This window comes from Hylobates moloch, unplaced genomic scaffold (assembly GCF_009828535.3).
Source record: "Hylobates moloch isolate HMO894 unplaced genomic scaffold, HMol_V3 SCAFFOLD_4, whole genome shotgun sequence".
Taxonomy (NCBI): domain Eukaryota; kingdom Metazoa; phylum Chordata; class Mammalia; order Primates; family Hylobatidae; genus Hylobates; species Hylobates moloch.
This window is the reverse complement of record NW_026652279.1, coordinates 102,351,492-102,368,767: the sequence shown is the minus strand read 5'-3', so window position 1 is coordinate 102,368,767 and position 17,276 is coordinate 102,351,492. Positions and strand designations below refer to the sequence as shown.

The 17,276-nt window shown below is 41.2% G+C and overlaps 1 protein-coding gene and 1 pseudogene across 1 annotated transcript in view; one reads left to right on the top strand and one right to left on the bottom strand.

Annotated features, from left to right (window-relative positions):
* The window catches only part of FOXO1 (forkhead box O1), a 114,916-nt gene that overhangs the window by 41,464 nt on the left and 56,176 nt on the right, over positions 1 to 17,276 (top strand). The window lies entirely within an intron of this gene.
* LOC116467192 (E3 ubiquitin-protein ligase RNF6-like) lies at positions 6,527 to 9,238 on the bottom strand (annotated as a pseudogene).

Below are 17,276 nucleotides of genomic sequence, written 5' to 3'. Positions count from 1 at the left end.
GATTACAGGCATGAGCCACCACGCTCGGCCAGGAAAATTATTGTTAATACAGTATTTTTTATTTCATGTTCTAGTTTTGTCAGTTTCCTAATAATCTTCTTAATAGCAAGGACATTTTTCTCCTCATACAGAATCCATTACAGGGTTATACAGTGCATTTGAGCATTACCTTTCTTGAGTTACCTTTGCTTTGAACATTTCCTCAGCATTTCTCAGTCTTTCATGCCATTGACACCTTGGAAGAAACCAGACCAACTATTTTTAAAGTGTCCAAGGGTTTTGAGGTTTTAGCAGGTGTGTGAATGTGATTTATCTGGGTTTGGGAAAAATGAACAGTTGTGAGTGAGGTGGATACAGGTGGTGGGGAGGAAGTTAGAGGCAGTGGCCTTTGTGCTCTGATTCCCACAGGCTTAGGTTGGTGGAAGCCATGGTTGGGAGAATTGTTGGTAAAATTGCTTGGATAGGGATGGATCTGGAAAAGAAGCAAAGGTGATTGCAGGGTCCTAATGCTTCTGTTCTGGAAAATTAAATAAAGAGCAAGGAGGTTTAAAGATAAAACTGGGAAAGGGCTGTTTTATGTCCAGGAATTGTTATGCATACATTTCTTCTTTCTGCACACTGTGATAGCCCTGATGGTAACTACTTAGAAAAAAGGTTCTGAAATTTTAGGAGTTTGGGACCCAGTGGCCAGATTGAAATTCAGTGCATGTAGGGCAGTTGCCAATAAAGTTACCCTTGGGTACTTGTTCATAGCTTTAGATGGAGGAATGTTTGTTCTCTAGCTTTAAGGAATTGAGACTGGTATCATCGGGGCGGTGTCTGATGGACCTAGTTTAGGGAAGTTCATGGGCCAGTGTCTTTGCAAGTGAAACTAGGCATCTTTCCAATGAGAGAGCATATGGAGACGTTCACTTTAAGGACGGGTTTTGAAAGAGGAGGTATTGGTGGAACTTAACCAACTTTGTTATGTAGCCTAGTTATCATTTCTGTAGGTGTGTAACAGTTTGTCAAGTGCAAGGAGTTACCTCCGAGTCTTCTATATAGAAAAGAAAATTTAGGCATGTTTAGTAACATGCAGTAACCTCTGGAATGCAAAAATGCATCTGTACTTTCTTTTATGAAGTCTGAGTCGAGAACATTTCAGTGTGGGGCATGAGCTGTCTCACCAGTAGGACAGCTTTAGAAGTCTTTAGGCTTTCAGTGTTGTGAACTGTTTATCACTTACATTAAAACATCACAACTGAACTGCCTGAGACCAGTGCTCTCACTTGGTTGCTTTGTCAGGAGACTTGTGAATATTGAATCCTTTAAAGTTTTTACGATGTTTCGAGAAGTGGAATTAGTTAAAAATATATCCAGTTTTCAGAATGTCTGCTGGCTAGGATTTGTTATTCTGTTGTTCTATTTAAATAGAATATGTCATATATTAGATGTTTTCTTAAATAGCCTTAGGTTTTAAATAAAAAGTAAGGCTGGGCATGGTGGTTCACACCTGTAATCCCAGCACTTTGGGAGGCTGAGGTGGGAGGTTGGTTTGATCCCAGGAGTTCATGACCAGCCTGGGCAACATAGCAAGACCTTGACTCAAAAAATAAATAAAATAAGATAAAATGTAGTGAAGACAAAGACGACTTTATCCTGGTCTCTGGTCAGGGACCTGGTTCATAATTAAAAACTCTCTTGTTTGAATTTAAGAATCTATAAAGTAGGATTGATAAACTATACTGCCTTGGATTGCTTTTGAAAATGTGTGTGCCAAGGCCTGCTTTCACATGGCAAGAGGAAAGTCATTACCTACCATATGCCATGTTTTCCTCTAACTTATACCTAAAATATTTTAGAGCACTTATTGCCTTATGTAAAATTACAAGATCACATAATCACATTCCCACCCTGTAGAAAATTAAACTTTTTTTTTTTTTTAAAGTGAAAGCAAGTTTATTAAAATAAGGGAATAAAGAATGGCTACTCCAAAGGCACAGCAGCCTAGACTCTCTTTGTAATTGAGTCTAAGCTAGTGGAGAATGGATTGTTGTTAAAAAAAAAAAACACTGTTTTATAGCAGAATTTTCTACCGGGCCACATACGAATTTTCTGCTCTTGCTGTCTTGAGTGTTAACAGTGGGAAATTGTGGATACTTACACTGAGTAGTACTTAGAATTTGCTGGATTTACTGAAAAGTAATCCATCAGCATTGGAGACCACAAGCAGTATAAAATTGTTGATACCCATATTTATGTTTATTTTCTTTAGGTGGAGAAAGAGACCCTTGAGTTAGAGTTTTTGGATGATGAATTTAGTACTTAATCATTAGTATATTTGTGCATGTCATATTCTAGGTCATAATAAATTATCAACATGCCACATTTGTGGTAGTTAGATAATGCTTTTATTTCCTCTTTTTTCCTCACTTTGAATCCAGATCAACATAATATGTTAATTTGTGTTTTTCTCATCTCAGTGTGGTAATTCTATTGCATTAAAGCGTTAGGCACTTTTGTCTTCACTAATAATCCACTTAATCTCTCACAGTAAAAAGTACTTTCATTTCTACTGACTTACATTTATCCAATCAAAACTTTATGTATTACTAGACTTTTTGTTACTTTTACCTAGCATCCAAAACTATGTTTTATGATTGGTTGGCAGAGAGCTGTAGAAAACAGATTTTAATATTGCAATGTATATTGTTAAATTTTCTATCTAATGGATTGCCAGAAATATTGTTATATACATAAAAAACTATATGCATAATTCCCAGTGAGACAGTTATTTTCATTACTCGAAATACTCTCATTGAAAGTTGTAATTCCGTGCTCCATTACATGCTTACCAAAAATGATTCCAGGTTGGGGGAGTTGTTGATTCCATATACTCTGAAAATTTCCAAAAAAATAATTTGAGTGGACTTGATAAACTTTAAAAAGTATTAAATTCCTATGCAGTGTCATCTGTCACCTCCCCCCGCCAAGTTGCCTGGCTAGCCACCGTTTGATTTATGATGAGATGAATGCTCTGGCCCTGCGGTTCCCACCCCACCCCCTTTAGTCAGAGTGCTGTTCTTATCATATGGTATGAATCAGAACTGATCACTTATAACGTATGTTATAAGTGATTGGTAAGATAGGCAAGCACAATTTTTAGATGTTATAAAGCAAAGCATTGCTGCAATTTCTGGGTAAGTTTTCATGAAACTCCTGTAGTAACATATTTCTCTTTACTCTTAGGAATGTCCTGAATGATCTTTTTTTAAATTTTTTTAAGCAGTATTAGTTTTTAACAGCTTTGATCACATTCCTGGGCTGTTTTCTGTTGGTAGTACTATCAGGCTATGAGATGATAATAGTCCCCAGGTGCATGAAATCTTAGAATTGGGATTAGGCCACATATCTCCTTTTGGCTTCTTCTGGAGAGGGTCATCTAGGCTTTGTTTATCTCCAGAGATTAGGAGTCTTTTATTTCTTATTTTTATTCATTGAGACAATCTCACGCTGAGGCTGAAGAACAGTGGTTTGATCACAGCTCATTACAGCCTCAAACTCCTGGGCTGAAGCCATCCTCCCACCTCAGCTTCCCAAGTAGCTGGGACTACAGGCGTGCGCCACTGTGCCTGGCTAATTTAAAAAAAAAAAAAAATTTTTTTTTTTTCTTTTTTTAAGAGATGGTGTCTCACTTTGTTGCCCAGGCTGGTCTCAAACTCCTCCTGCCTCAGCTTCTCAAAGTGTTGGGATTACAGGTGTGAGCCACCATGCCTGGCCTGGGGAACTTCTTGACCATGGTCCCCAGAACTGGACCCCTTTCTCATTATGGGATGCGCTCTGATTTATCAATGTCCTTCTTAAAGTGTGTTAATAAAGAACTCATCTAGTTCTCTAGATATAGTGTGGCCTGTTTTGAGTGTAGTGAGACTTTAATTTCCTGTGATCTGGAAATTGTACATTTGTTAATGCAGCCTAAGACTACCACCCCTTTTTGTCACTTACAGTGGTTCATATGACACAGTCAGCAAACATTTCTGTGCCTGCCTCCAAACACATTTCCCCATTAAAAAGAAAAAAAATTGTTGAACTTCCAATTTTATGTTGATTTTTAAACCCAGCATTCTAACTTGTCAGTGTAATTTAATTCTGTTGTTGATTTTATTGCTTATTTTATTTCTTGTTATTGGCAAGTTTACCGATCTGTCTTCTGGGTTGTCATGTGATACACATATGTAAATGCAGAGGAAAAAAGTTGATTTTCATAATAGTCAGCAACAGTAATAACTAATGCCCCACGTGGTCCCCCGTGTCACTTTTGAAGAAAAAAGCCTTTGTTCATAGAGCAGCCTTACCAAGGGATAAATGTTTTATGGCCTGGAGAGAAATGCATCTCAATATAATGGCTGTGTTATTTTTTAGAAGCCAATTTTGTTTTTCTTTCCCCTTCAACTGTATTCCATTTTTTTTAAAACATTCCCATTGGATAACTTAGAGAAAGGTGAATAAATGCAAATCAGGTGGTTTTGTTTTGATTTAGTAGTACCTTTGATAAAAGGAATTGATTCTGCTGAGAATTTGGCTGTACAAGTGTGTTGCCATAGCAGACTTGCAGTCATAAAATGATTGGCATGGGCTTAAACCTTTGAATCACACCCTGGAAGCAGATAATACCTTAAGGAATCTCTTTTTTTTTTTTTTTTTTTTGAGATAGAGTCTCACTCTGACACCCAGGCTGGAGTGCCATGGTGCAATCTCGGCTCACTGCAACCTCTGCCTCCCGGGTTCAAGCGATTCTCCTACCTCAGCCTCCCGACTAGCTGGGACTACAGGTGCACACCACCACACCCAGCTAATTTTTGTATTTTTAGTAGAGACGGGGTTTCACTATGTTGGTCAGGCTGGTCTCAAACTCCTGACCTCGTGATCCACCCGCCTCAGCCTCCCAAAGTGCTGGGATTACAGGCGTGAGCCACCGCGCCCGGCAGGAATCTCTTGTCTGGAGTTGTTTCTTATTTACAGAGCAGGACAGTCTTCTTCTTCCATGCTTACTTATAGTGATCCTTAGGGAATGGGCAAAATAGGAGTAAACTTGGAAAATAATTTTTAGGGGATTGGAGTCTGAGAAATAATGATAAAAAATAGTTTAACTTTGAAAAACTATGTTATGCCAGGCATAGAGCTGTGTGCTTTCTGTGTACTATCTCATCATGACAAGCCTGAAGCAAGTCATTTTTAGCCCCATTTTACACAGGCTCAGGCAATGGTGGAATTATGTCGAGCAGGCAGGAGGCTTGGTGATTTTTGTTTGGATTTTCTTTGGCTCAAGAAAGACAGATCTGCCTTTTGCCGAAAAGAAACTCCCTCAGTGAGCTAGCACTTCAAAGTTGATGTCTCAGAATGTCATGGAGATGCAGCCAGTTCACCTGAAGGTAGTGGTGGTGGTTAAATAAACATCTCCTCTGTAAGTCTAGCTCGTCCTACAGTTGGGAAATCTGAGATTTTTTTGTTTGTTTGTTTTAATGTTTATTGGTAGAAATAGATCATCAATGCATACTTTGTGTTTATATAAACTGCATTCTGTTAAAGGTTTTTGTTTTCATTGGAGATTTTTGGCCTCCAAGTGAACTTAACATATTATCTATGTAATCGATTCTTTATAGACTTTTTTTTTTTAGATTTTAAAACTAAATTTGAGAAACCATGCATATTGTATACCTTATTTAATAATCCAAATAATTGTTTGCACTTTCAAAAAAGTTACAAAAAGGCTGAACACAAGTTAAATAACCTGTATGTCCTAAATTTTCCATTACTGAATAAATACTTGTTCAGTATTATATATTGCTTGCTTTCTAATAAGTCAGATTGTCAGAGATGTTTCAGTAAATTATCTCTATATTAAAATTATATCTGAATCCCCTTTCTCTCTGAGATGATCTTGCCAGTATTAAACATTGTGCCATATGCAATATTAGCCGAAAAGCTTAAATAAGAACCAAACTTGTAGACTGAATATTTTAACCTTAAAATTATATAACTATATATGCATATATGGTATGCTGTATATTAAATTTAACATTTCAAATAACATGTATAGCAAAAATTCAGCCAAATACTCTTTCATGAAAAGGTATTATTCTTAAAAAGTTAATGAAAAGCTTATTTAGATAGAAATGTCTAGACATAAGTACTAAGCCTATGAAACTTGAAAGTCTGCTGTGCTATTAAGAAAAAGAATATTAGTTTTTAACCTGTTGAATTGTGCAGATACAAAAGTGCTTTTAGCATGACAAAATTACCAAAATAAAAACATTTTAGAGGTTATTTGGTTCTAGCAATGTTAATTATTTTGTGTTTCTGGTTAATTTAACATTTGTATTTTAAATTTTATATAAATTTCCTCTTTATAACAAGTTTTAAAAAGTTCAAACTATATATAATCTGTTGTTTTTCATCCCAGTTAGCTCATCACAAGTAACTCAGCAAAACAATGCTTGAACATTCAGTTCTACTAAAATAGATTATTTGAGTAGATCCCATCACTTTACCCATAGTTTGCTATGTTGGACCCCAAAACAGGCTGCTGACAGATCGGACAAGTGAAATTCTCTGAGAGCCATCGGTCAGTACAATGAATATGAAATTCATGCCTGCAAGGTAATTGCCTGAGCTTGTTTCTAGTTATGTAGTCACTGATACAAACACTACAGATTTTACCTAGTTCACTATCAATACTGTTATGCTCTAGCGCCGGGTGGAAAGATTGTCAGTCTGCTCTTTGGTTACATCATGTATTCAGGTGGGCATCGTGGCTCTTGCCTGTAATCCTAGCACTTTGGGAGGCCGAGGCAGGCGGATCGCCTGAGGTCAGGAGTTCAAGACCAGCCTGGCCAACGTGGTAAAACCCCATGTCTACTAAAATACAAAAATCAGCCAGGCATGATGGCGGGTTCCTGTAATCCCAGCTACTCGGGAGGCTGAGATGGGAGAATAGCTTGAACCTGGGAGAGGGTGATTGCAGTGAGCCAAGATCGCACCACTGCACTCCAGCCTGGGTGGCTGAGAAAAAAAAAAAAAAAAAAAAAAAAAAAAGAAAAAGAGCAAGGGGAAGAATAGGTAGTGTTCCAGTTTGACTAAATCATTTGAATTTTGCAACTACATGCTTACCCCTATTGTCACTGTTTCAGGTATGAGGCTGGGTGGTCTCATTTACACCATGCATTTCAGTGCTGTCTCCTTGGGCCTGCCCGTCTTGAGAGGAACCTTCCCTGTGCTGGCTCCTGTCAGTAACTGTACCTAAGTTACTCAGTTCTGAGTGCATCTCTGGTAAATGCTGACCATTTCTCTGAAGCTCTGACTTGGAGAACCAGAGCTTCTCTCTAATGGTTGAACCCTCCATTAGAGTACTAGGTTCTCCAAACCCAGTTATAATCTGCCTTAAGATTGACTGAAGAGCCACTGATGATGGCTCAACAAGCTCATTCTCAGAAATCCTAGGAAGAATTATGGTACTAACATAGGTTTGAATACGTGACCGCTCTAAACGAGAAATGATTCGGCAGAAGCCCCCACTATTGCTTTGAATGGTGACTGTATTTTCTGTTAGCCCTATTCTGGATGAGTTCTCTTTGCAATACCATCCTGATCTCTGTTTTCTCCGGGATCCTTCTCACTTGAAGGTCCAGTGTGATTGTTGAATGTCGTCGTACAGCAGTTGAGGATCTGCTGGATTCTTCTTCTTCTTCTGTTATTCTTGACATAAGTCTTGAATTAGAGAATGGGGTATATGCAGTACCTCTGTGTTCTCTATCTTGCTCTAAAAAGACTTGAGTTATACCTCTCCTCCTAACAGATCTAGTGGTTTGCTGTATTGGTCTACTTTCCCTTTGTGAATTATGATAAACAGTGCCACTCTTTCTCTGAATTGGTGAATGGCATCGGCTACTGAAAGTAGATCTTATTGGCCCTAACCTTTGGTTTGTATTTCTCACCGTAACATTACATCTAGCCCCATTTTCCCAAACATGTGCTGCTTTAAACCGTTGTGCCTCCCTTTGCCTGAGTTCGCTGCCACCCAACTGGTTTGTGTGACTACTGAAATTAATGCGTGAAGCACTAGCTCTGGGAATGCCAGCTGATCCCCTAGTTCCATTTCTTAATCTTCCCAATGTTGAGAAAGATCCTTCAGCTGAATTTTTCCCCCTTGAAGCAAGCCTAGTCCTTAGAACGTTGGAACTACCACCATTGAAATTCACTGAGGTTTGGCTTCTTGTTTGCCTAGCCACAGGACTAGTTGACCTTTGTTGCCTATTTGTGGTATGATCTCTGTTACTATCTGAAAGTGGAATGTTTGTATAATCTCCATGAATTTCAGATCCTCTATTTTCGTGATTTATGTGGATTTCCAAACTAAACCGGAACTCTCCACTGTTCGAGTTTGTTCGACTCACAGCTCTCCAGTTTTGATTCCCATTTTGTCCACTTTGAGTTGCATTTCCTGTGCCCCGAAAGGTGTTCAACTATGCTAGAAGAGAATATTCATTTGAACTTTCTCTGGGGACTTCTGAGTCTCTGTAATTTGTTCCATTTGTTTATTTTATTTTATTTTTTTGAGATGGAGTTTCACTCTTGTTGCCTAGGCTAGAGTGCAATGGCATGATCTCGGCTCACTGCAAACTCCGCCTCCCAGATTCAAGCAATTCTCCTGCCTCAGCCTCCAGAGTAGCTGGGATTACAGGCATGCGCCACCACATCCGGCTAATTTTTTATATCTATTTAGTAGAGATGAGGTTTCACCATGTTGGCCAGGTTGGTCTTGAACTCCTGACCTCGTGATCCACCCACTCAGCCTCCCAAAGTGCTGGGATTACAGGCATGAACCACCGCGCCCGGCCAATTTGTTCCATTTCTCAAGTCAGGCTGAGATGCTAGTTGTTTGTTGACCCCATCTAACCACTGTTGCAGTTCTTCTGATGTTATTTCTCTAGGGGAGCCTAAAAGATTATGGTCTTTCATAAGCCGATAATCTTCATCATTGAGTTCATTAATAAACAGCTAATAGGCCTCTTCTCTGTGGAGATGCTCTTGCTGCCACCTTCTCCCATTTTCACAATGATTATGGTCTTGAGATAAGGTTTCTTCACCACCACCATCTGATCTAGATCTAGACTGATTCATCCTGAGATTGCTGGCTTTCTTATTTTCCTTTCAACATGCTTTTAATATATGCCATGGTATCCATCCTTCAATTGTTTGTGCCTTTTTGGAGAGCTGTCCATCTCATCCCAACTCAAATCCAGGCCTGTTGGTCTTCAGGGTTGTTAGTTTTAACTACTGTACTGTTCTTGGTTTCATAACTCTGCTGTTCAGTAAAATAACAATTATTGTCCTCTCTGCCCTCATCACCCGGCTTAGCCAAATCATCCACCAGAATACAATCCCGTTCTGTGGAACAGCTCTTGGGAGCTTGGAAGAAGAAAGATGAGTGGTTATTTTAGTATGAATTGGTGGTATTCTACATGTACATTTAAAGTTTTCGGGGCTGGGTGTCATGGCTCATGCCTGTAATCCCAGCTCTTGGAGGGGAGTGTAGGGTGAGATGGGTGGATCTCTTGAGTCCAGGAGTTTGAAACCAGCTTGGGCAACATGGTGAAACCCCTTCTCTACAAAAATTAGCAGGGTGTGTGGCGTATGCCTGTTGTCCCAGCTACTCTGGGTGCTGAGGTGGGAGGATCACTTGAGCCTGGGAGGCAGGGTTGCAGTGAGCCGAGATTGCGCCACTGCACTCCAGCCTGGGTGACAGAGCTGGGACCATGTCTCAAAAAAAAAAAGTTTTCAGGTCTTACACTAGTCTAGCAGAAATATCTAGAATGGCAGATGATGTGATTTTGGCAAGCGTGTCGCATGTTGATTTCTGTTTTGCCAGTGAATGCATCAGGCCTGAGGTATGTGTGGGATCTGGACTTCTCCATTTCTTGTTTCTAATCACCTGAGGCTTGCACTCTGGAGCTTTTCCTTGTCTTCAGAGAATTTCCAGTGTGATACATGTCATTTGTTGTATTACAAACAATGTACAGAACACTTAATGCTTTCATTGGTTTGGAATCTCTGAAATTAAAAAGGAAATACCATGTTAGTTTTTGCCTTCTTATTTATTGTTCAACATTGTTACTTAAATCTTTTTTCCTATTTTCAGGTCATTTTTTTCCCCCCACTATGTTTGGTATTCTTTCTATCCACCTGTTCCTTCACCCAAATATAGTTAGGAGAGGAGTGCTGACCTATTAAGGCTTGTATACTGTGGCTCTGTGTTCTATTAGATGAGACTGAGTTCCTTTTCTGGCTCCTAGATGCTGGGGACATATTACCTGGTCACAAGAATGTGAGTTCTGATATGATTTCCCACCCTTCTCTCTTTTAGTAGTAAACATTCTTAGTAACCCTTCACCTTTCTTTTTTTTTTTTTTTTTGAGACGGGGTGGGGGTTCGTTCTTCCGGCCGGCGGGCAGTGGCGCAGTCTCGGCTCACTGCAAGCTCCGCCTCCCGGGTTCACGCCATTCTCCTGCCTCAGCCTCTCCGAGTAGCTGGGACTACAGGCGCCCACCACCACGCCCGGCTAATTTTTTTGTATTTTTAGTAGAGACGGGGTTTCACCGTGGTCTCGATCTCCTGACCTTGTGATCCGCCCGCCTCGGCCTCCCAAAGTGCTGGGATTACAAGCGTGAGCCACCGCGCCTGGCCTCTTTTTTTTTTTTTTTGAGACAGAGTTTTGCTCTTGTTGCCCAGGCTGGAGTGCAGTGGCGCGACCTCAACCTCCGCCTCCCAGGTTCAAGCGATTCTCCTGCCTCAGCCTCCCAAGTAGCTGGTATTACAGGCATGCGCCACCACGTCTGGCTAATTTTGTATTTTTAGTAGAGACGGGGCTTCTCCATGTTGGTCAGGCTGGTCTCGAACTCCTGACCTCAGGTGATCTGTCCGCCTTGGCCTCCCAAAGTGCTGGGATTGCAGGTGTGAGCCACCGTGCCCGGCCTTTCACCTTTGTTATTGGTCAAGGATAGATTGTTCCCTAAACTGTAATTTCTCTTCTGTTATCCCATTAGAAATTCATGCAGAAATTAATACTTTGGTATCGTATTTAAACATATCTGTTCAGTTATTTCTATTTGGAGTGACTTGGATCCAGTAGGGCGGGTGTGGGCAGGTTTTGTATGTATTCACGTTAGCATAAAGATTCTAAAGCATGAGGGCTTTCCATTGAAAAAGGAGCCCCGGGAAGCTCACTGGAAGTGAGTTGCAGTAGAGCGTTGTTTCCTGGTTCCTTGCTCCTTTCTCCATCTGTCCCTTTTGCTCTGGCTCCGGATCTAGACTGCCATGTAGTGCCAGTTTTTGTTTTCATTCCTTGGTCTGCTTCAGGTCTTAATTTTATTCTGCCTTCTTCCCTCCACACCCCTTGCATGCAGCCTCACAAATCAACTCTGTCCTAAGCAGAGAAACACAACTTCGTCTCCCTCTTGTATTTCAGTCTTGCTCTGCCCTATAGTAGCTTCTAATACCTCCAGCAATAAATAAAATTGCTCATAATGGCCTTTTCAGGCCACTCCCGCTGCTGCTACCTGTGAGTTTACCGATGGGCTTTTCATTCTTCTCCACATGCGTTTGGCCCTCCACGCATCCTCTTCTTCTGAAATCCTTTTTCCTGTCTTGTTCATTAGATGAGCATCGTCTCATCCTTCAGACTCATTTCCTTTTCAGAACTTTTCAGAGTACCTGTTTTAGTTCTTGTCTTTTAAATTTTTCTCTGTCCTTCATACATCTTTAAACATTAATCCCTTTGCAGCACTCTCTGACTTAATTTTTTGTTGTGTGCCAGGGTATGCAATGTTCTTTTTTTGCATTTTAATTTTTTTCATTTAAAAAAAAAACCCTCCTTACTATCATTCCCAGATATTCTTGTCTCAGCTAAAGATACTTGTTTTTCATTTTGAATAAATATTCCAAGTAACTGAAGCTCTTTCAAATTTAGGAAGAAGGCGTTTTTCCTTTCCCTTCCTATCCCACATCCGGTTTATCAGCAGTGCTGTCATCTTGATCTTCAAAATATATCAAGATTCCTTTACTTCTTATCCCTTCCACTTCTGTGTCTGGTTCAAGCCCCTGTAGTTTCTCTGCAGGTTGGTTGCTCTGTCTCCTAACTGCTTTTCTTGCTTCTGTCCTTTCTTCTGTTGCAGCCTGTACTCAGCAAGGCCAGATGGATCCTCTGCTCCAGACTTCCCCTGGCTGCCTACCTCCCTCAGCATGAAAGCTGAGGTTCCCGCAGCAGCCTGCAAGGCTCTTTATTACAGCCCAGCCCTCCTGACCTCATTTTCCTCTCTTTCATGTCTCTCTGGTCACTTGGCCTCCTTTCACGCCATGCATCCTTCTGCCTCGGGGCTTTGGCACCATCCCTTGCCTCTCTTTGGAACACTCTTCCCCAGCTGTCTGCCTGGCTACTTCCTTCACCTCACCTCGCTCACTCAGATGTCACCTTTTCAAAGCAATCTTCTTGACCTCATTGTTGATAATCACAGCCTCCCCGCATGCCCGGTATATGCCATGCACCATCCCCTCTGCTGTATGTATGTATGTATGTATGTATGTATGTATGTATTTGAGATGGAGTCTCACTCTTTCGCCCAGGCTAAAGTGCAGTGGTGCGATCTTGGCTCACTGCAACCTCCCCCTCCTGGGTTCAAGCGGTTCTCCTGCCTCAGCTTCCTGAGTAGCTGGGATTACAGGTGTGCACCACCATGCCTGGCTAAGTTGTATTTTTAGTAGAGATGGGGGTTCACCATGTTGGCCAGTCTGGTCTCCCAACTCCTGACCTCAGGTGATCCGCCTGCCTCGGCCTCCCAAAGTGCTAGGATTACAGGCGTGAGCCACTGCGTCTGGCCCCCTCTGCTTTATTTGTCGTAGCACTTGTTGCCACCTAACCCCAGTGTGTATTCTTGTCCATCTCCCCCACCATAGAGCACAGGCTCCATAAGGACATGCATCCTCTGTTTTGTTCATTCTTTTGAACCCACGTGGTGGTAGGTGCTCAGCCGGTGTTTGCTACATGAATGTGCATTTTATCTACCTCTGCATTCACTGTGTACTTTTCTGCCTTACTGGAGTGATGGGAGTGATCATTGGGAACTTCTGTTTTTTTGCTTACCACCTATGCCATGTCTTCTGGAGCTTGGCAAAGACCTCCTCTTACTGTGTACATTGATTTGCCTCCTAGCTACTTCAGCATGGTTTTCAAGCTAGGAAGGGATGAGCCTTTCAGGAGAAGCTTTATAACAAAGTGTGTTAAATAACTGGCCTTATTTTATACATAGTTTAAATCCAGCAGGCCCTGGATGAGGATTTGAGAGTTGTTTAAATAGTCTGAGTGTTTCAGAGGCTGAGGGGTTGGAAGGCTGGCCACCAGATAAGGGGAGCATCACTATCCTTGTGCTTTCTTCTCTGCAGGGCCAAGAGATCTTCCACTGTGCAGTGTGAGAAAGTTGCTGGCATTGTTCTCAGTAACAAAATCTTCTACGTGAAGATTTCCTGTCCCCTCAGTTCCTTAGTTTTCCTCTTTACAAAATGAAATGTCATTGACCATGTTTTCAGGCCGCTTACAACTCCAGTGACCTTGAGTCCTGTAGGTCCCTCTTGCTAAGTAGAATGTTCAGATGGATTAAATATGGTGCCGTTGTGTTGCAGAATCACACTTTGAAAAGAGGTCCTATTCCCTGCAGTGTTCTTGACTTTCTGAAGAGGACTGAGCTCATAGTCAGCATGTTTCCTGGTGGTTAAACATATCTAGCTTTAGAATTTCCAGCTGCTAGAGGAGACGAAGACGATGAGAAGCAAGCACACAGCAAACTGTTTGGCTTTTAGATGCATCCTGGCCTGGCCGGGTGGACTTGCACAGAACTGCTGGTGCCAGGTTAGTTCCCTGGGACTTTTCCAACATTTGTCTCTGTATTGAGTTTTGTCCTTATTCCTGAAATAGAGTAGCCACTGAAATCAGGAACCAGAACTGCTGGAAAATACCTTTGGAAACCACTGTGTTGCATGGTAGAGGAAAGGCAACTGCCAGTAGTTAAAATACTGGGTTGGGTGCTAGTTTTTTCACCCTTTATTTTTTCTCTTTAAAGAGAGGTCTGATTTACTTTCTTCTGTCTGTTAAAGCTCTTCACAGGCTCTTAGAAGAACAAGCCATTTAATGGTACTAGCCGTGAGGACCCAACCTCAGTTCCATGAAAGCTGCCTGGTAGTTCTGGTCATAGGGTCCTGATAGGAGACCGTGTAACTGCTGCTAGGCAGTCAGCTGGAGGGCTCTGTTGTGGCTCACGCTCATGTTTGTTCAAGTGACCTGAATGTGCTTCCTCTTTGGGGACCTGTTTCAAATGCACATGCTGACACCGTAATCATCCACTAAACCAAGTGAGAGTCAGGAAATTCAAATTCGTAGTGCCTGTGACTTGGCCAACACTCCCTGTACACATAAAACAAGGTCTTAAATCAGAGAGACTACCATCTAAATTAACACTCAAACTGCAGGTGGGGGCCGGAGCTGCTCTTGGTGTGGGAACTGCAACTTTGAAGTTCCAGACTTTGATGTGATTAACATTTCAGACTTAAAGTCCTTTCTGTGTGGTAACTTTTTTTTTTTTTTAAACACCAAACTGAAAATAAAAATTGATTTAGATTAGGGGTGTTGGAGAAGCAGATTGTAAAGGGAGCAGCCGTCTTGCAAACCACATGTAACTATGTCACATCCTTATGTACCTCAGGAAGAGAGAGATGACAGACTAGTGACCTTTCACCATATCTCTTTTACTTCTAGCCGTTCTCACAGAGACCCTGCCCTCCAACACACACACCACCTCCAAAAAGAGGACACTTTTGACTTTGCTATCTCTTATTGACCAAGTGATAATCCTATGGAGAAATAGGATTTACAGGCATGAGGTGTTCTTTTTTACCCAGATTTCAAGGTTCAAATACTGGAGATCATCTTACAGCCTTCTTCAAATTGTGGCTGATTAAAGCTTAATTATTCACCTCTGTCTTGCTGGTGAAAGGAATACAAGGGCAGGGAAAGTAGAGTTTGTGGGTCATTCCTCTTTTAAAATGTTGCCAGTAGTCCTCCTTTACAGGAGGCAGATAGTTCCAGGACCCACAGTGAGTGCGTGAAACTGGATAGTATCAGACCCTGTGTATACTACGTTTTTCCTTATACCTACATACCTATGATAGTTATACATGAGGCAGAGTAAGAGATTAACAGCAACAACTAATAATGAAACAGACCAATAATAACAGTATACTGTAATAAAAGGTAGATGAATGCGGTTTCTCTCTCTCTGAAAATATCTTACTGTATTGTACTGCAGGTAACTCAAAAAGGCGGAAAGTGAAAACTCAGGGAAGGACTACTGTACGTGGAATTGACATCAAGCAAACAAGAAATGTTGTGCCTGGGATGGTAAAATTTCTTGGCCACTGAAATTGTTGGGCCAGCCTTCTTTTTGAAAGAAATCTCCTTAGGCATGCTTGCACACGTGCGTGTGTGTGTACATACATATGTGTAACACACAAGTCTCTTCTGTTTTCTTAGGTTAAAAACCTGAAGTGTCATCCTGATAATTTCATGGAGACCCTGTAACATTTTTTCCGTCATACATGGCACTTTATCTTCATAGCTGTGTCTATAATACACTGTCTGTCTGCTGTGATCTGTCCATTTGAGCTTTCTAGAACCCTGTAGGAGAGGTGGGGAAGCCTGGATTTTGTTGGGGAGATCCAAGGTCTCTATGGCATGACAGCTGATAAATGGAAGATGGATAACTGTAACCCTTGAGTCAGTGCGTTTTCTGCTGGCCCCTTCAGTCTACTGACCTTGTTTTCAGTAGGCCTGTAAAACGGCAGGGCAAAACCTAGCCCTCTAGTAGAGTTCTTATTTTTATTTTTATTTTTATTTTTATTTGTTTGTTTATTTATTTATTGAGACAGAGTCTCACTGTGTCTCCCACGCTGGAGTGCAGTGGCGTGATCTTGGCTCAACCCCCGCCTCCTGGGCTCAAACAATCCTCCCACCTCAGCCTCCTCAGTAGCTGAGACTAAAGGCATGCACCACCACACATGGCTCATTTTTTGTATTTTCAGTAGAGACAGGGTTTTGCCATGTTGCCCAGGGTAGTTTTGAACTCCTGGGCTCAAGTGATCCACTCAACTTGGCCTCCCACCGTGCTGGGATTTACAGGCGTGAGCCACTGTGCCTAGCCTAGGTCTTAGGGTTTTTACAGTTTACTGTTGACAATGCTGTAGCTGTGACGGGAGGAGGGAAATAACAGGGCTCGTGAAAGAGTGCTGAGCACCGTCCTCTCTCCCAAACACAGCTTCCGTGTGTTTTAGATGTGTTCTTTCCCTATCATGCCATCCATGTTTAGGGGCACAAGAAGAGTCAGGTGAGGAGGGAATGGGCATTTAAGTCCATGTGAACCCCTCTAGCAGGGTACCCCCCTGCATCACTGTTTCAAGGAGATGGGATAGAATTATGGCTTAACTGTTTTAATGTACGAAATCAGCAGAAGCGATGAATATTTTTATCTTCAAATTTGTATTACGCACTGAGAACCTTATATATGATTCTAAATTTATTGGTCATATCCTGAAATATACACTGTGTGTACCTAGTAACCTTGTATTGGTTACAGTGATGCTGTCTTAAGTTTATTTGTTTGTTTGTTTTAAATAATGTCTGAACCCACCATAGGGGTAGCACTCTGGCACAGTTTTGGGTAACAAATAAGATTGCATTCTGACATGGTGTCATAAATCATATCTAAAAGCCATGAGGTCACATAGAACTTGTTTATGTAACAGGATAGAACAAAACTCATTGTTCTGAGAATATATTGCTCACTCATTTTATCCTCAGTCACGATGAGTTTTACAGCCTGTGTGCAGTATTGATGCCACTGAATAAGCATTTATTTTTGATGAAGATATAACTTTTCTCCTCACATTCAGTTGAGAGGTTGCAACAACTAAGACTTTGCATTCTGGAATTTATGTATATGTATGTGTATAGATACATGTGGTTTTTAAGGCCCGGCAACCTTAATGAATACTGGTAGAAGATTTTGGCTGTCTTTTAACAGCATTACCACATGGTTGACCATTTAAATAAGCAGCACTTTATCTTGATGTAGTGAATGCATTTAATTGGTTATCTTGGCAAAGCAGGGTATTTGTTGGTTACAAGCATAATTTTCTGA